Source organism: Eptatretus burgeri, chromosome 12 (genome assembly GCF_056783735.1).
Source record: "Eptatretus burgeri isolate ZD-2024b chromosome 12, Ebu_testis_v1, whole genome shotgun sequence".
Classification (NCBI taxonomy): Eukaryota; Metazoa; Chordata; class Myxini; order Myxiniformes; family Myxinidae; genus Eptatretus; species Eptatretus burgeri.
Genome location: NC_140972.1, coordinates 28,962,129 through 28,982,871, shown reverse-complemented (window position 1 = coordinate 28,982,871; position 20,743 = coordinate 28,962,129). Strand labels below are relative to the sequence as shown.

At 44.7% G+C, this 20,743-nt stretch overlaps 1 pseudogene across 1 annotated transcript in view; it reads right to left on the bottom strand.

Moving 5' to 3' along the window:
• LOC147015333 (uncharacterized) overlaps window positions 1–20,743 on the bottom strand; it is a 59,861-nt pseudogene that overhangs the window by 1,783 nt on the left and 37,335 nt on the right. Inside the window, exons 9-10 of the transcript XR_015050286.1 lie at window positions 15,487–20,501; window positions 1–4,557 (exon numbers count right to left, since the gene is read on the bottom strand). The exon at window positions 1–4,557 is cut by the window's left edge and continues 1,783 nt beyond it. The product of XR_015050286.1 is annotated as an uncharacterized LOC147015333 (transcript). The remainder of the gene's footprint in view (window positions 4,558–15,486; window positions 20,502–20,743) is intronic.

Genomic DNA, 20,743 nt, shown 5'->3' with positions numbered 1-20,743 from the left:
TTGAAATGAAAATGATTAGACTCGCATTAAACTCAGAAAAACAATTCGCATTAAACTCAGAAACTACATCCATTATAAACTTACTATACATGTTGAGAAAATCAAGCGTATTAAAGATAGAACTCGACAATGTCGTCATCATCCTCATCATTGTCACATGGAGTGTTTGTGCAGCCAGAGCCCTGCTGCTGGAGCCCCTGTTTCCACAAGCTGGAGTGCACTCAATGTTGTGCTTCTTGCATGTGCATCTCATGGTACACACGCAACATCTTTTCAGGAGCTGGAGCTATTGATGTCTGAAGTAGCACAAAACCCTCGTCACACTTCTGCCAACCCCAGTCTGTCGGAAGAAGTTCATCTGCACATCCCTTCCATTCTTGGACTTGCAAATACATGTGCAGGTTGTGATACTTTGCTGCTTCTGATGTTGGTGGTAACGTCTGTGGTTGCACGTGAGAGGAGCTCGAAGCCACCTTGTCCCAGTACCGCTGATACCGGAGGGTGTCCAGGGTGTCAGTTGACTTTCCATTGTAGATTATCACCGATGTTTTTTCTCCCGCATCTGCCACATCACATACGGAAGCTGGATATGTATCAAAAAACTTGGCTTGCTCACGGAATGTGTTGTTTGCTTTGAACTTTTTGAGGGAAGCTCCCTTTCCAATCCCATGAAGATGAGATGTCGTGTCGCACCCAATAACTGCATGTAGAAACAGTATGTGCTTGCATATGTCTGTACCAATCATTTTCTTTGAAGCTTTGATGTTCCAGATGTGAGGCTTCTTCGTGTTCTTCTTTGGCTCGGGACAAAAGAAGAGGTCATGGGATTCTAAGCTTGCATGGTCGCATAGGTGGACGAGGAGGTCTGTGTCATCACCAACTAACACAGTGTTGGTGACAGTAGCAGACTGCACGGCCTTCAGTACAATCAGGAGATCAGCATCCCCTGAGGCATGGTGTGTCTCACAGTTTTTCTTCTGAAGCTCTTCACTCAACATAAAAATGAATCGCTGTTTATTCTGCCTATTGGCAAGAAACTGTTCCTTCTTCATTGTGAGATGCATGTCAGCTGTAAATGTCACAGTAGTGCCAGCATTCCCTTTAGACCGTCTCTGGTGTGTCATGTCCTTCGTGTTGGTACTCTCATAACCATCAAACACGACTATGGCATCTCCATACTTCTTCGTTACATAATCAGTGTGCTGGTGGCATATGTCTCTGTATGTAGATCCACGAGACCATGGGATGCGTTGAACAAGTGCCCCGCCATCCAAAACATACTTTTGCCCATCATTGGGGATATCGGCTGGGACATCGGATCCAAGAAGATCCCAGATGGTATCAGCAAAGACTGGCTTGTGTGCTTCTCGGAGCTGAAGAGAGGAATCAAAGAGGGCTGGTGGATAACTGCACAGTTCATATTTGAAGGCGGACTCCAGTTCTTCTGCTGTCTGTGCAATAGTGATCAGTCTCTGGAAGAGGAGTTGGAGAGCAAGTCCAGGTTGACCCACATCAATCTTGACAGATGACTTCATGCCGAGGGTGACAACTTGGTCTTTACTCTTAAATGTGTACTCGGCAGGTGTTTTCCCATCCATAGATTTCAATATTTTGGCTCCTACAGCATGTGCTGTATTGACGTTGACGGTGGGGTGTGCATGAACACCAGTGGCAATGTTCCTCAGAACGTGGATCACTACTGAACGGATTCCGTTCCTGTAAATATTGAAGAGCTGATAGTGTGTCCTTCCAGTCACGAGATTGTCTTGCCTTGGTCATGTCCTTCTTCTGCTCTCCAGTTTTGTAGTTCACACCTGTGAGCTCCTGCATTGCCTGGTTTATTTCTGCACAGGCAGGCATTGATAGTAGCCATACCAGCCGTTGTTGCTCTGTCATTCCTTGCCCTCGTGTGAACCCCCCGCTGGTCTTCAAACTTCTCATCAGAACTTGTTCGATAATCAGGTCAGATGAAAGACCTGCCCACAGGCGATCACTTCGTAGAACCACATGGAACCCCTCATCAAAATGTTGTTGGACATTGGGATGTTGAGTTTTGAGGTTGGACATCTGCTGCAGATACACCCTCGCAGATTTGGCATACAGGTTGTGGCCCGAGGCTGCCAGGTAAGGCAGCATTTCCTGGATGGCCTGTAGATGTAGTGCCCAGTTCCCAGTGCGCTCTGCCCAGATGTATTTGCATTGAATGTCTAGCATGTCCTATACTGAACCCAAAGGGCTGAAGTTCTAGAAGATATCTTTGCAGACTCGGCATGCTTCTGAAGGTGGTCTTTGCTTCGTTTCAAGACGTCAGACTTGCATACTTCTTCCACAGACAGTGTCCCAGCCATCAGCTTCTCATAGAGGGTACAAGCTTCGTTGAAGTCTGGATTATTGCTTAGATCTGTATGCTGGTCATTTAGCGGCCTTGTAGCTGCTTTAGCTAAGTCCGGATCTTCATTCCCATTGCCGTCTGATGTTTCAGGTAGGCATGGTAGAGGCGCATTGAGCACATTTGTCAACAGCAAGGCATTGAGGGCTGCATCAACAATTAGGTGTGCGCGAACTGCATGGGCAATGGCCTTGCCACTAAACATATGAATCACTGCATTGGGGGCATATATCAACTCCATCAGTTCTTGAAGCCCAGATGACACCATCAGGTATCCAATACATCCGAGGAAACTCATCTCTGCGTGGAAGCCGCCCAAGCGTAGGACAATCCCTTTCAGATCACTTCCCATAGGCTCCGGCTTGATGATTATGAGGGCCTTCCACCAGAGGGGCTGATCAAAGGTGATTACTGGAGTGACACCGTGGCGTTGTGCATGTTCACTGACAAACATCAGGGTCGAGTATATGCATGTGCTGTCACTCGAGTTCATGTCTATCATGGGCAGAAACATGATAGCCGCCTTGCCAGGGTGGTCACCCTTGTGTATGAATTGCATCATTCCTGACGATGCAAATCTGGGGGACCCAAACAAGATGGATGTCTTCCACAGAACATCAAGATTTTCAGAGCAGTTCTGGGCTTTTAGGTTGACAAGTTTCTGGTACATCACTGCTGTCATCCCGTGACTTTCTTCCTTGTTGTACCGTATCTGCACCCTTCCAACCATTGTGACATCACGAGACGTCACCTTTGCCCTAAGTATTGGCCGGCCTGATCTGGTTCCAGGGGTGACGGCGGCAATCATCCACATGCCATGGAATGTGTCATGGCCATCCAGTGTGCGAATGTTATGGTCCACATTGTCAGCTGCATACTGCACAAACTCTGTTGTCAGGTTAGGGATGTCTGTTCCATGTGACTGAGCAGAATTTCGTTCAAACTGATGCACCTCTTCATATGAACAGCAAAACCCCTGATGATGAAGGGAGTCAATGAGAAATCGTGATGCGAAGTGGTGATATAGCTGCACACCCAACCAAACCTGAAGTGGTGCCAGTAAGACTCTGGGTCTAGTTGACTGCACTATGGCTTGCCCAATTGAATCCACTGTAACACCATCTTTCTTTCCCACAAACAGTCCTTCAAGCAGTACCAGCAGAGTATCTGGTAAGTATTTAATGCCAGCCTCTTGCGATTGCAGGTCATCACCACATGGGTAGACTTCATGGGATGTTTCAATGGTTTTAATGTCTTCTTTGATGAGTTTGGCAGCAGCCTGTACAAGCTTGATTTTCTCTTCAGTAGTCTTTTTCCTGCTGCTGGTTGTTGTAATATTCCTGGAGCACTGCCCTGGCTGTTGTCCTGAAGGTGACCATGTTCAGCTTGCCGTTGATCGCAGTTTGGATTATCCTGTCACCAAAGTGTTCCCACAGCCTCGCCTTCATGTGGGTGTAGCTGTATGCTTCGTGGTTAGTGCCTGCCAGTTTCTGTGTCATGAGGTCAATGAGATCATTGATGGTGATCTGCCCATCATCATTTTCCTCAAGATATCTTGCCACTTGCAAGAATGCTGTTATCTTCTCATCGCTTCGAGGCCATCCAAGCTTTGTCGTCTTGGATTCTTCGGTGTCCGTCATCTGAGCTATTGGTATCCGTTTATTTGTGCGAAAGTTAACACTGCATGTCTGGTGGTAAACTGCATCTGCTGCGTGCAAGTCATGCACATGCAGAATCCGTGCCTTCACAGCATCTGACCAAACATCGGCTCGTTCGCGGCATATTGCCAGGAGCGTGTCCTTCAATTCAATTGTCTTTACTTGAAGCACATCCTGCGTCTTCCGCTTCCTCCCAAACTTGGTTGGTCTACCACAGAAAAGGCAATCAGTGTTGAAAGAAAACCCCTCCTCAGATGACCTAAGTACATGTCTGTCAGTGCTTGTACTGGCCTTTGACAATTTTCACATTTTCCTTGGCTATCTGATGTGGGTTGCAGTATATACGCCGGCAGTCTTTGTGCACCCTTTCCCCAGGTACAGTGTGAATGCTGTCTTTCCTTGTGCTGCTGGCCTGGTTGATGGCTGAACACCCCTTTTCTGTTAGAGTTGAAGCTGATGGGCCTCCTCCATCCTGTTTGCACATGGCACACCGTTCAGGTCCCTCCATGCCTGAAAATAAAAATCCAGAATTAGTACAATTGTTTGAAACTTTGAACTGACTATGTTATATTAACAAATAAACATAGCTATGGTATTTAAAATCAGAATTTGTCTTAATCCTATTAACGTATTAGCTATAGCCAGGCGTTTATCCTTTGTTTGGATCGAAAACGCATAAAGTGCACATATTTCAAATGAAGGGGGTAGGGGTAGGAAAATGGAAATAAATTCAATAAAAATTAATATTGTGTGTTAATTCTTTCACCAGTGGATAGTACTAATGTCCCTGTATCTGGAAATATATAGTATGTATGCCTGGGGATATATATGTTCTTATATGAACAAACTTTCTCAAGTCAAAATATTTTTTTGGGAAAAAATATTGACTTCTTGGACAAAAAAGCTATAATTTTTTATTTTACCCTCAATACATTTCACTTTTTTATAATTATTCTTGTATATAAATATACTGACCATAACTAGAAACAATGAGAATGCAGAAAAACATATATTTACATTTTAAAATGTCAATCTTTACAATTTTCACATTTTCACCGAAGCCGGGTGGCGGCCATCTTGGATTTCCATGATTTCAGGACTTTCCCCCCCGGAGGATTCCTTTGGACTTTTTTTCTGTCACTGAGGACATATTCAGGAACGAAAATCTGTTGTGTTTGCTTTGTTGCAATTTGTGTGAGGTTGACCAAATCTTCTTCTTCTTCTTTCGGCTGCTCCCGTTAGGGGTCGCCACAGCGGATCATCCGTATGATCCGCATACTGATTTGGCACAGGTTTTACGCCGGATGCCCTTCCTGACGCAACCCTGGTCAACTCTTACGACACAGGGATAAGGAGGTTGAGGTTGACCAAATATTTCTGCTAAAATGCCTGTACTATGTCTAGGGCCATATCAAGGGCACAAATAACATTCATCACCATAAAAAGAAAACGGATGAGAAAAACAACATCCTTATTTGCTTTGACTAATTTATTGACCTAAACTTATATGATTTAAACGGGAGATGCGGGTTCATGTCGCAATGATAGAACTTTATTGGAATCCAAAATAAAAACCGCTACGAAGATGTAAAATTACCTGAATAAAATAAAAGCAGAGATAAGTGGGAAATCAACAATACGCGCTAACTACATGCCAGTAAACTAAATAGAAACTCCAAATAGACTCCTCTGCAATTCCAACCCCCGGGCACAAAGCTAACCTAATCCTATCCTATTATACAGCAGTTCATCCAACTCTAATGGAACAAAATACGTCAGTGACTGATTACATTGATGGTGACTTTCTTTCCGGATAAAGGAAAGCACGAACCAGCACATAAGGACATATTTAAAGATCAACCCGAAATAATAGAAAAAGGATAAACACATAGCTATAACATGACAACTGCCCGACTTCCAACTCCTAGACTAACAGGAAACGCAATTAAAACCTCCAACCCCGTGGCCATTCAAACCATAATCCCACCCCATACAGAAGAAGATAAAATGACAAAAAAGTACATACGCCTCAACGGCTATCACAACTTACCGAAAAAAGGAAGAAAGTTGTTGAAAACCGAGTATGATGAAACGAAGCTCCGAAGTAAACTGTCATGAATAAATCGAGAATAAATGAAGCGAACTGAAAATGACGTCATAGTGCTGCACATGCTTGGATGCGCGCCGCGCCACATCACGACGTCATGCCACGCCCAACAACCGTAACCTCAGGCGATGGCATGGCGTTGCGACGTGGCGTCACCTATGTTCCCAACAAGATCACACTTACAAGACATCAAACTACAACAATATCCCCCTTCCGCCACGCGGTGGGGGATAAAAAAAAAAACTTAAAATCAAACATTCTACTACTGAAGGTGCCGAAACCTTCTGATATTGAACAGACACACCAATGTTTCATTGCACAGATGGCCGTTTCCATGGCAACCAACTGTTCCAATACTTGAAATTCATAATACTTATGTGTTAGTCATGGTCACTATATTTAATAATTATTTGGGCCATCCGATGGAAAATATAATTAAAAAAAAAATATATTAAAAAATGGCAATTCCACTCCAAAAATGCTGTTTCCATGGCAACCGACAGTCAAAATGCAACATTTTATTATCTTATGAAATCCATTGTTAGCCATTTAACAGTAATCCATCATCAGTTGGTTATTTTGTATTGTTTCAGATTTTTTTTAAATTGGAATTCAAAAAAAGCGTTTTTCATCCCAAAACGACCTTTCCAAAAGTTGAAAAAATGTGAAGCATCATTTTTTTTTATTTAAATAGATTTTAAACTTCTCAAAAATCTATAGGTTTGCTACTCTCCAAAAAATTCCAACGAAATAACACAAGGAACCTGACTATGCTGGCAGCTGATGTTCCCACAAGGTTCAAGGAGTGACCTGCACAAGGGACATAACATGCCAGGGTTGCCAGGGGATTCATAGCCTTTATTCTGGCTTGAAGACCAGTGTAAATGCCAGACATCTTGGCAGCATTGTCACAACTCTGGCCTCTCATGTCACGCAAATCAAGACCAACATCTTCGATTAATTGTACAACAGTTGAGGCTATGCTCTCTGCACCATGGTCATGTATGTCTATGAACTTCAGAAAATCGCTCAACTGGTTTACCGTCAGGTTTTACAGAACGAACTATGAATGCAAGTTGGTTAGTATGACTAATAGTCCATGGGCCCAGGCATATATTGGTACCATCTGAGGAAACCAAACTTTAGCGCTACCAAGTTATTGGTAGGGACTATATGATTATTTCAATACGTGATAACTGTGTATGCGGTGCCTTGAAGGAGCAAGAGTACGACGCCTCCATTTCGCCACGCGGCACGTTCAAGCGGGAGTTCGAATCCATGGACATTCGCCTGCTGCGAGCGACATTCGTGCTTTTGACACTGTCCTCTCGTCCATGAGACATCACCAAGTACTCTGCCTTGTCTTGCATGCATGCTGTTTGTCTTTGTCTGCACGTGTTGTACAAGGCATATTTCGGTAGCGATCCCCTCGAAACCTTTAGACCGTGATTCCCTAGTTAAGAACGGGTTGAGGATTGTTAATAAAACCATTGTCGTGAATTATCTTGTGTTGTGATCCCCGATGTTCCCCAATAAATCTGGTTAATTCGTATGAAGTTGCTGCTATGGATTAATTTGTGTCGCGTCGAGGAACGATCCGTTCGATTGGCATACAACACCAAGAATGGTTACAGACTGGTAGACTCCGCTCGGTCTCTGACAAAACCAGTCTGTAACCGGGGGTTCTATTTCCCCAACTGTCAAGGTTCAGGATTACGTTGGCATCGCGATTGAAGATGCATGACCCAAGGCCTGTGCCGAGCCGGCGGCGTTATAAACCCCGGAGACGGTGGTGGTGAGGGTGGCGCCTAGGACTGGGTGAGAATCCCGCCACCCCGGATCCGCAACAATTTGGCTGTCAGGAGTGGAACCACGAACTCTCCGCTTCCACCTCCGTAAATTTGCAGAACACCAATTGTGTTAACAATTGGTAGTCGGGAGTGGGATATTTGGACCAGTGGTGCACTTTGCATCCTGGACATTGGTTACAAAAAAAAAAAAAACGGTCCAAATTTGAGTTGATTTTATGCTTGAGCGGATTGGAGGAAAAACTTGCAAATTATAAAGAAAATGCAGTCGCAAAGTGGTGGCGCGGCTCCATCTCGGCGCGACACGAAGCGGGAGTGGGCTAATCATAGCGCAATGAGCCGCAAGGCACGAAGGAAATGCTCCCGCCCACCGGTTCAGGCCACGTGGACACTGTATACGCCGGGGCAGACGAATCAGGATGCCGGCACATACATTGGCAAGCTTCAGACACAATTGTCGGAGGCCTTGGAGTGGTGGAGGAGTGGTGATGACTGTATAGAGGAAGTGCATTCGTTTGCCATTGAATTGGACGAGAAACGGCGGCGCGCAGACGAAGGTCAGGAGGATTGTGTGCATGGAGAGTCACAACAATTGATCGATGCACAGGAGCGAATTCGGGGGCTGGAAGAAGACTTAGAGCACAGTCGAGGAACTACATGGTGAAACGACGGAAGTAGATTGGTTGTGTGGGTTTTTGGTACAAAAGGCGAGCAAACTGAACGAAAGAATAGAGGAAGAGCAAATTAGTAATTCCCGGGATAGAGAGAACTTGGAAGAAGAATGGAAAACAAAGCTGGAAGAGGAAAAACGGAAACACGGTTTGGAATTGAAACATCTGAAGGAAGAGGTAAGATCAGGCAATCAGATAAGAGAAAGCCTCGAACAGAAGATAAAAAGAGGAGAGAAATACCTGGAGCAAAGGAAGGAAGAATTGTTGGAAAAGTCAAGACAGTTCAAAGAACTACAGGGAGAAATGAGGAAAGTAGAGGGGAGTACCCATAAGTTGGAACAAGAGAAGAGCAAACTGAACAAAAGAATAGAGGAGGAGCAAATTAGTAATTCCCGGAATAGAAAGAACTTGGAAAAAGAATGGAAAAAAACGCTAGAAAAGGAAAAATGTGAACACTATTGGGAATTGAAACAACTGAAGGAAGAGGTAAGAACAGGCAATCAAGAAAGAGAAAGCCTAGAACGGAAGATAGAAAAAGAAAAGGAATATCAGGAACACCTAAAGGAATACAGGAAAAAAAAAAGGGACGAATTGAGGGAGGAAGCATGCGAAAGAGGTGCGGAGATGAGCAAGAGAATGGATGAAATGAGGGAGGAAGCATGCAAAAAGAGGTGAGGAGGCGAGAGAGAGAGGAATTATGGAAAAAAAACTTCTGAGTTACGGAAACACCAAAACAAAGAGACTGAATTACAAAACGAGCTGAGGATGTTGAGAGGAAAGAAAGAACGGAGAATGAAACGTTAAGGAACCACACTGTGCAGATCGAACAGTTAGAAGCCAAGGCAAGATTAAAGAAGAAAGCAAGGTGGGAGTACGAGGAGATAGTGAAAGAACAACGAATGAAACAGGAAAGGGAAATCAGCCAATTGAAGGAAATGACGAGATTGGAGAATGAAGAACAAGAGAGACAGTGGGATAAGAAACAAAAAGAACAAGGAATGAAACAGGAAAGGGAAATCAGCCAATTGAAGGAAACGACGAGATTGGAGAAGGAAGAACAAGAGAGACAGTGGGATAGAAAACAAAAAGGACAAGAACAACTAAAGGAGAAGGCAAGGGTGGAATACGAGGAGATAGTGAAAGAACAAGGAATGAAGCAGGAAAGGGAGATCAACCAATTGAGGGAGACGATGAGATTGGAGAAGGAAGAACATGAGACGGTGGGATAGAAAACAAAAAGAAAACGAATTTGAGGTTGGCCAGCTAAAGGAGAGAGCAAAGTTGGAGTATGCGGAGATGGAAAAACTCCGGAAAGATAACGAACAACTATAAAGGTTCGGAGAGGAAGAACGACTCAAATGGGAAGGAAAATGGAGCCAGGAAGGAGAACAGCACAATAATGTGGGATGTGTGATATCACCACAGGGAGTAATGTTAGTGGTGCGGATCTTGATTGACATCACTCATCAGATGACACCACAATTAGAGCAAACCCTGGTGATTGAAAAATTGAGGGAGCATACGGGGTTGTTGACTTATGAAATACATTTTGAGCAGGTCCAGTGTGTGCAGCTGACAGCCCCAGAAGAGTATGGCGAACCGATGATGAGCAACCTGCTGGAGAGAAGCGACCGGACAGAGGTGACTCTGGAACAAAGCAGGTACGTGGGTACATGCATACATGGTGCGGATGATGAGCTTAAGGTAGAAATGAAATTTTATGTTAACGAAGAGACTCTGTCCAATGGGGTGCATGTATGCGTGACCCCTGAAGGTGTGTGTGGAGTGCCTGTGAATGAATGCTGTGAGCCCACAGTCCAGACTACAGCACCGGTATGTGCTGCCGAGGCCGAAGTGTGTGTGGGTACTCACCTGGCGTTCGAGAATGTAGCCCTGGAGTGCGAGGCAGTTGGTCAGTACACAGGCAAGGTTGAATGTGTGGAGGGTCAACACATAACCTTGGAATGTGTGCAGCCTGCTGTGTATGGGAGTCCTGAGCATAGAATGAGTGGTGACATAGCAAATATGTTTGAGGTGCAAGGGGAAATAGAAATGCCACCAGGACAGAACTTGAGCCAGGGGACGGAAACCATAATGGACAGCTCCGCATGGGTTCTTGCGGAGTTGGAGGAGCTGCATCCAGGAGCAGTTTTAGATAGGATTTTAGAAATCCAATTTAAAAATTGGATTTTAATTTCTCTATCGGTCTCACAGGAACTTTGGAGTGGAGTGCAGATGAGTGGCAGGTGGCACTGGCGTGTGTCAATTGGTCTTCAGCCCTTTCTGAGCACACGAGTGGTTTGGTTAGCTGAGTGGGGTTTATGGAGAAGAGGGGGAGGCCGCTTCCCCGATTGGGGTTTGCCCGATTTCCGTGAACCCTGGAGAAGAGGGGGAAGTAATTCCACCGATTGGAGTTTACCTGATTTCCGTGAACCCTGGAAAAGAGGGGGAAGCCATTCCACAGATTGGGGTTTGTCTGACTTCCGCAAACCCTGGAGAAAAGGAGGGGGTGGACCACAACCCCCATTGAGGCGTGACCCCCTTGAGCCGTGGCGGAAAGGCGGCGGGATCATGTAATGGGAAATGAGGGATTCCTTCCCTCACTCCCCTTCCAATGAGCCAAAGAAGCAGGCCATATGGGGATGTAAGAAATTTTGATTGGAAATTGTACCGAAAGTGATTGCAAGATTGAGAGATGACAGAAGGCATAAGAGTGGCACGAGTGGATTTGGGTGATTATTTTAAAAAGTGGTGGAGACATTACAGGCAGAGCGTTAAACGCACCTGAAACAAGTGGATGACAGAGTGGCTTGTTTGAGGGAAGACTGAAATGCCTGTTTGGAACCATGCAGAGGTTCATGAGGCTGGTGAAGAGATTTTGATGTCTGGTTTAAAGTTTTCGAAAGAAACGATTAGGGCAGTATGGAGGAGGCCAGCCGACGACGGACGTAGAGACAAATTAATTGGGGTTTGATGTAAAATTGTACCAGTTAAATTTGATGACCAAGTGGTATCCGAGGGACTGGTGTGTTTTTGTTTTCACATAAACGTGAAAGGTGTTGGATGGTGTTGTGGGCTGGATGTACGGCACTGTGGAATGAATGACTAAAGTGTTTGGGTGAATGGCGTGATTGTGCAGATAAAGAGAGTGAGTGTGAACAATGTACCCTGTCGGTAGGAGTCTCCTAAGTTAGTGTAGGTTAGGGGGACTTAGACGATTCGACATGGATTCTGGCTGCTGTTCCATTGTGCAGGCAGACTGTGAGGGGTGGGTGCAGGCCAAGGTAAGGGGATGCTGGTTGGTAGTGTGACATGGTATGGGAAGTTGGTGAGTCGGGAAATAGGGCAGCAGGGCTTTGGGGGTTCCTGGCAGGTGAAGGCTGTCAGATGTGCCAGGAGAGCAAGGTAGGTTCAGTGCTACGAGAGCACAGTATGGGTGCTATGAGAGCACAGTATAGGTGCTATGGGGGCTAGAGAAAGCCACCCTTTAGTTAGGAGTGTCAGAAGCACGCTCAGGTGAACTCCGAGGTCGCTGGGTGTCCTCTACCCCCGATTGGAAGCAGGCAAAGAGGCCTAATAGTAGTCACACTCCCCAGCCAGCGAGTTATGCATGGCACCACCAAATGGAAAAAGACAAAGAAGGGCCTTGCCCAGGTTTAATAGAATGGAACAGTGTGCCAGGTCAGGAAAAATGGGCCATTAGGATCATTCTAGCCATAGCAGGGTTTGTTGCATTGTCTGGAGCTAAAAGTAAATGGTTCAGTTTGATGGACTCCCCTCCGCACCATTCATGTGTGACACCTGGTACGAGTAGTGTTGATGGGAGAAATTGTTGGCAATGGCCAGGCGAGGTCACCCTCTCCAAGTGCCAGAGAGGCCACCAGTATATCATGAGCACACATCCACGAAGATAACAGTTGAGTACGAAACACACCAACCTGTCTGTAAAAGGAAAAAAAAAAAAAAAGGAAGAAAAAAAAGAAAAAGAGAACTTAACCAAAACAAGTCAGGTAAGGAAGGTTAAGGGTACACTCCATCTCACCTGGTCTAAGGTCATGACACCCATTTGCGTCCTCAAGAACGCCTCCGAACTGCAATTGCTTGCCATCGATATCACCGTGCCACCATTGCTGTGTCATCTGCTGTCCAATGCAGGCCTTGTTGCCTGCTGCTGCTTGTGAGTAGGTCATATGGGCCAAAGCATTTTTGTGGGCCATTAAGGCCAAAGTGCTTTTGTGGGCCGTTGCGGCCGAAGATTCATGCCATTCTGTGGGCCGTTGCGGCCGAAGATTCATGCCATTTTGTGGGCTCAGGGAGCCGAAGGACTCTTTGTGAGATTAGGCCACTGGGCCGACTAAACTCACTTGGTGAGAGGCCAATAAGGCGACGAAGTGAGGAAACCCTCAGGGGTGAATGGACGATACGGCCAGGAGGGGGCATGAAGGAGCGAACATGTGAAAGAACTTTGAACCTGTGAATGTCCTGCTCCTATGCCAATATTGGTGTTAAAAGTAAAACTGAATGCACTCCCGTTCAAATCCGTAATTAGAATGTTAAGTAGTGTGCATAGAGTGTGAATTTGTTTGTTAGATTGGTGACCCGACACAAGATTAGGGAGATGCCAATCTTTACTGGCACTTTGATTTTTGGAGTTAAGTGCTTCCCACGTTGTGGGTTAGAGTAAATGGGAGATCTGTGCTGTACGTTAGACAGGGCCATTGCTGTGGGCTGCCCCAGATGGAGGATCGGGAGAGCCTCGGGAGAAAGGAGGGGGTAGTGTTACAGAAATGGCCCTTATTGGACTACTAAATATAGGATTATCTCAGTTCCCCCATTAAATGCATTAGTCCTGGCGCTGGGGGGGGAGTTCGTGTCCATCACTCTTCTACAGCGTTACCTTGGATTTTCTTGTTCTATATACTAAGACCTTCAAGAAAAGTTTGGGTAACACTTCCAGACCAAGTACGTTTTCTCTACAGCCCTGGCCAAACATTTTATTTACGGTTTCGCCCGTAGTTATCCAAATTGACGATATCGGAGTTCCTGGGAAAATGTCATAATCCCGCACACGGAAATGGTTTATTTTGCTCTGGTTTGATTTTTGGAGTGCATTTAACTAATTTCTATTGTGATTTGTTACACTAAATGCACAAAATATCCAGAAATTGCCATATTTTAGATAATTGTTAATGACATCACTTCCGGTTTCAACCATACCATATTATATCAGGGTACTATTACCAGATATCACTTCAAATGCCACCAATAAATATTATAACAACCTTGCAAGGTTGTTTGCAATCACTTTCTAAAGGAATTTAGGAATACAAACATGAGGAATTCATCTATAACTGTTAATTTCATATGAGTAGTAGCTTTAAACACGCTACATTACCCCCTAATGTTTGTGGATTAAGCTGGTTGACGATATTCATCTCTTTCAATAAATTACAATGACTGGTTTAGCTCTGATCTGATTGTAGGCATATATGCAACAGCTTGCTGGTATTATACATTGAGAAAAACATTAAGATGTTTATAAATGACACAATTTATTCAAAACGTTCATGAATGTCACTTCTAATATGAAACATACTCTAAATTGCAGGAGTTACCATCATTATTTAAATATACCGAGAAATCCGCAGTTGTAGAATCATACAGTATTCTAAAACAGTTGTTTAAACCAAGCAAAGTACTACATATATCATATATTGAACACTGATGCTGATATTAAATGTAAGACAATGTAATAACAAGAATTACTATCATATGCGTGCATAGCTCTCACGAGAGAGCAACAAAGGACGAAACTTAAATATCCTGTGAAATGGGCAGTTGTAGAATCATACAATATTCTACAAAAACTGTTTAAGACAAGCAAAATACGACATATACATATATTGAACTCTGATGATTAGATGTAAGTCAATGCAATGACAAAACTTGGTATCATATGCGAGCATAGTTCTCACAAGAGAGCAAGAAAGGAAGACATTTCTATCATTGCCTAATCAGTACTACAAATTACAATTTGATAAAAGGAGTAGTGATAAACAGGTAATAACCATAATTTACCGAATAATTCCATTTCAAACAAAATGGGGAATTTCAATTTTCAGCAATTTCAACAAATGAATTTTACTGAGTGATAACGAATATTACCCAGTCGTTACTAAAATTGTATAGCCATAAATGGTAGACTAATTTCTTCATATAAATGGGAATTATAATTCTCGACAATCTCAAGCAGTGTCTTTTAGCTTTGCTGCATCAGCTTTTTCAGACCTGTAGATTTGATCATTCACTTTGTAGGATGCAGGAAGGTCAGGATGGTGCGCTTGGTTTGTAAAACTCGTGTATCTCTTGACAGTGAATAGTCCATTTGCCGTTATTATGTGTTCCATTGTCAACCTTGTTGATGTGGAAAGTGTATGGTTTTATGATTGTTTTGGACTAACATGGGTCCATTAATAAAATTCAGGTTGGTTGCCGTGGTGGCCACCTTGGGGAACTCCTATAATTTGCATAAATTCAAGATGGCTGCTACAGGTCAGATGATGGGGCTAAGTTTTTAATCAGTCAACATATAATCCTGTGTAATACCTCTTTTCCATATGATTTTGACATGAGGAATTCAATTTTGGGGTTATTTTGTACATTCAGGAATAAATAGAGGTTCACATGAAATATCCATGACTATTTTCTGCTGAAAATTATGCAACATCAATGCAAAAGTGAAGTCATGAATGGTTCACAACAGTATGTTGATAATCAGAAAGCATACACATTGTCATGTCATCATATTGGACATCTTAGGAACAGAGGGCATAGAGCCTAGTAGACAACTTACGTATTGTTCATTCCCATTCATTGTACTCGTCCCCTTCCGTATCCTCGTCTCTTTCCAGTTCTGCTTCGACACTCCCTTCTTCCACTTCACTTTCACTGTCCTCCACAGTCCTGTGTGGGTTGAAGCACTTGTCACTGCAACCACAAGTGCAGTATAGCGTGCAGGAGATCTTTGCATGGTGACAACTGCAACTTGCAGTACTGCAGGCCTTCCCCTCTGCTTTGCATCCACAACGCACAACATCCATGAGGTCCAAAGGGGCTGGTGGAGTAGCAGAAGTTGCTGGCACTGGGATTCCATCTCTGATGTCCCATCCATATTTTGTAATGTCAAGTTCAGGTGGGGCCTGCTGATCAGCTGATTTTGCAAGTACTGTCTGTAGATGTGCACGCAAAATATGTAGGAAGAGATTGATCTCAGTTGGAGGTAATGCCATGAGCTTGAGGGGCTTGCCAGACTTCCTTGTGTACATATAGTACCTCATCTCACTCATCGTGGTACCTTATGGCTGACCATACAGGGCACAGAAGAATGTCCGCCCTGCTTCCATGAGCTGTTCATGGCTTGCGTTCAGCTCGCCAAGTGCGGAGTACAAACCAGGGAAGTTGCCAGCTCTCAGTGTCTTCAGGGCTGACACTTTGCCCTTGCCGTATGGGTATGACGTGGTATCTGAGCCAGTGATGTAAGTGCATTCCCAAAAGCTGCAGACACTTGGGGCCAAGCTGGTCACAGGTAGTGTTGATATCCCAAATTGCTCCATCCCACCTTTCCATCTGCACTGTGGCCTGGATGTTGCACTGGTAAACTCAGTAAACCATCAATACAAAAACATCAGTGTAATCAGAGAGGATACGTATCACTCTTGCATGACATTCAGCAGCCATGAGATCATTGTAATGTCTGCTTCATCATGGTTGAACGCACCATGGCTATGGCTCTCCACAGTAACTCCTTCACCAAAGTTATAGGTACTCAAAACCTTGGACAGCTGCAACTTGTTCTGCTTGTTTGTCAGGATGGCGTCTCGACTAGGCAGGAGTGTGTTTATTGTGAGGTCATAGTTGATGGAACCAATGCCAGCACGCCTCACTCGTTCATGGTCCTTTGCAGAAACATCATAATATTTGTCAAAGACCAAGATCTTCTGACCAGCAATGGTAGACAGCCTTGTCTTGATGGACTCAACTAAGATTGACACAGTTCCCTTGAAAGGCCAGATAATATGATAGAGAAGTTGGCTCGCATCAACAATGGTAACATCTGGTTGCAGAGGCTGTTGTGCCTGAACACAGAGTTTGTGTGCCAGTGGTGCTTTGTTGCCTTTCCTTAAGCACCCATATTCATCAATCAGTGAGGGGGGTACTGCACAGAGCTCAAACTGGAAGATAGGTCCCAGCTCCATTTGTCTTTGCTGTCCAATAGTCAGCAGCCTGAGGAAGATGGTTTCTAGATCAAAGATCGTCTTGTCCCCAATTTTCACTCCTTTCTGTAAGTGCTCCATTGTCTTGATGGGGCATGAGATGGTTGTATGGAATCCACCTGGAAGGGATGCATGGAACTCCAACCATTTTCTGACCTATAACCACAGAATCCTCAACATTCACTTCAGCTTCTCGGGGAGCAATTCGACCATTGGCAATGTTGTACAGATGTGGTGAGTGATTCTCAAGAGGATGAGACACATTCGACAATTCAAGTAAAATCCGGCGCCTATCATCTGCATCAAATTCTCTCCTCTTCTTCCCCTCCACCTTGTGACGTGGTCTGATTCTTGTGCCCTTTTCTCTCACTTGGTCTTCATTGTCCTTGTTTGAGGAGTCAGGGTAGATGTGCTCCATTGTATGTGAGATGTAGGCAGTGACAGGAAAGGAATCGATCCACTCTGCTACCATCTCTGGAGAAAGAGTCATACCCTTGAGGCCACCCTTGCCAATTCTAATAGCAGTTTGTTCACCGAACTGATCAGAGCTCACACCATTCCAAATGCCTTCCTGGTGACGACACACAAAAGCACCTGATATGAGCTCCGACTTGGCATCTGGTGGCAGCAGATTGCGCATCTCCAGAAGGTGATGGGTGATGTAACGGGCATAGTGATGGTGACCAGCAACAAAGAAGTAGGGAAGCATGCGTTCAAGTGTTAGCTGTTGCAGCAGGAAGTCTGCCTCCCTCTCACTACGCAGAAGTTGATGAACAAGCAGAGTAGGCTTGATGAAGTTATCAACCCAGTGCTTCCCAGTTGGGTGCTGTCTGCATGTCTCAAGGTAGCTGCACAACTCCTGGAATGTCTTGGGGCCGGTGGTGAGGAAGGAAATGAGAAGGGCAGTCGAAACCATCCGGAAGGCTCTCATTGATCGAACCCAGGACTTGCCACTCATGATTCCTGCCAGGCCCCCGAATGCTGAACTGATGAGTCTCAACACCAGACCCAAGCATGAGTTTGCCAATGCAACCACAGAAGGACTGCACAGTGTGCATTATCCCAGGCCTCAGAATCACATTTTTAAAGCGATCAACGTCATGCCACTTGATTTGGCAAGCCACCATGTAGAGCTGGAGATCCACAGAGATGTGGACATAAGTCATTCCCATATCAGTCAATGACTTCTGAAGATACTCCAGTGAAGTCACTACAGTGTCTGGATGAGAAGCTTTGGCATCAATAAGGAGTCCGAACATGTAGGTAATTGCTGGCTTTTTTTCTGCATAACTGGTGAATGCTTCTTGGTTGTTGAACCCACCCCATTCCATGGCGTTCACCTGTGTGCTGACTGTGTTTAGCCACCTCATGTCCTTTTCCTGTGCAGCAGCTAAACCTGCTTGCCGGGCACACACTTCTTGGTAGGAGAATCCAGAGGTTGCATCCACAGCCGGGGGGGTTCACTTTGGATGGCCCAGTGTAGTGCTGCAGAGGAAGGATCCCTGATGAGCTGCTGCTTTTCCAAGACTGGGCAGCTTTCTTAGACAGTCGTGGGATAATAAGGTCGCTCTTCCCTGGGTGAGCATGCCCATACTCAAGAATGCCTGCAGGATGGGGTTGCTGAAATTCATGTGAGAGGACATGAGTAGTGCGCCGACCATTAGGCGTGAACACTTGCAGATCAAGATTATAAAACCAGGCAAAAATCACGCCAACAGTTCTACTCAAACCCATGAATTGGTGGCGAAGCTGAGCATTGTCACCGAGAAAATGAGCAGCGGATTTCCTGAATCTCAGGACCTCATCAAATGACGTTGTGAACCCATGTTCATGAAGGAGCTTTAGAAAATCAGAACTGCCATGGCGGTGCAGTAGTTTGACAGCCAGTCCTAATGTTGTCCGATTTCTGGTACCTGTAACATGACTTTGAATTGACTGGCTCAGGCTTAGAGATTTCTTGGTCATTTCACCACCAGACACTAAGTCTGAAATCAACCTCAGTAAAGTTGGGCTTGTTGCCTTGATTGTGTTAGCTTGTGTAAATTCTGAGAGGTCATAATTGGCACTGTTGTGCTTGACTGAGCGTGCCCCTCCTTCTTGATCTGCCTTATCACAGAATCAATACTCCTCTCATCTGCATCATCCACTTTAACCATTTTCAGATGGTTAGCAATGGACTCACGGAAACCAAAAATGGTAGCACATCCATCTACCCAAACTAACATAACGTCCTTACTCATGCAGTCTGTTAGTTTGCTAAACATATCACATCGAGTGAGTTTGCCACCAAGATCACAGTACAAGGAATGCAGTTCAACGCTACTCCACATCTTTGACCTGTCACAATTCATGCGCTCTATGACGTTCTTTAGGGCACTTTCCTCTGCAACACCAGATGGCAAATCAGCATATTTAGGCCTTGGTCACATTTGCCACGGCGGCCGTGGGGTCTCCAAAATCGAAGGCCACCAGCAATTATACGGCTGCCGCAGTATTTCCACGGTCACACAATGTAGCAGTCACATGTTTTTATTTTTCGGGTAGCCGGACGGCGTATTTATAAATTGTGGAGACCGAAAACGTGTGGGTGCCGTACGGTCTTTGATTTGATGTCGCACGGTGACCTTAGGGTGTTCCTGCGGTGGCCATAGAATTTTCAAGGCAGATGCAAGGTGCCCGCAAGGCGACCGCAGGGGGGCCCTAAGACGAACGTGCCGCCAGACGGACGGTAACGAGTGGGTTCTTTTTTATTTTTATTTTTTTTACCACTTCTTTTGTTTCGGCTTGTCAAATTGCTACGGCGAACGTAGAAATGAAAAAAGTTATAACTCCGCGCTATAATTCCACAGCGAGCCTACGGCCTGTAAAATATAGCCATACGGCGTAGGGCCACCCTGAGGCCACCTCAGAAACTCTGCGGCCGCCGCACGTTTCTGTAAATTCAGAGGATGTATAGCCGCCATATCCTCGCCGTAGAGCAAATGTGACTTAGGCCTTAGGGACTGTCATGAAACGGTTATAACAGCGTACATGGTATTTGCACTCAGCTGCAGGGAGATCAACCAAATATCCAATATGTAACTTGACCGTTCTGGCTACTTCATCATTACGTTGCTCAGCAGCATTAATGATGGCATCTTTCATAGTTGGGATGGGACTACCTTCCTTGTCAAAACGTTCTTTAGTCATGCACTGACGAACACGATCCCATCTTTCTGGATGTTTGTCATCAACAGGTAAACATTCTTTGCCACAAAAATGCAGTTACGTTTGTAAACAAACGCACCACTGCCTGTTGCCTGTGTGCGAGATCTTGTTGTCACTGTTACACAATCATCTTCAGCTTTTCTTTTCTGTGATTTACGAAGTCTCTCAATTTTTTGTTTTGATGTGCAAGTACAGTAGCATCCTTTGTGACATTCTATGCGAACAACATCACCACCACCATCAACAATGTCCTGTAATTTTGCACGTTGCTCTTCATCTCCACGGGCTTTGGCACAGAAGATCAATGTCTTGATCCCTTGATCAGCGAATTTCTTCAAATCCCCTCCACCATGACACACGGGAAGAATGCACCTTGAATCAGCCATATCTGTAAAAACAAAACAATGAATTAGTAACTCGCATTAATGTCATATGTGAGCATCCAGTTGTCAGAATAGTGACCTTGTTGTCATTCAAAATGTATCTCACACGGCAAACAATTGCCAGGAACTCGAACATTGACCTCAAATTTACTTCTTATCACAAAAATAAGGTTAAATATCGATTCCTCGTGCCAAGATTATATGGAAAAGATGTCTCATGTGTAATTTTAAGTTCATTACCTAAAAA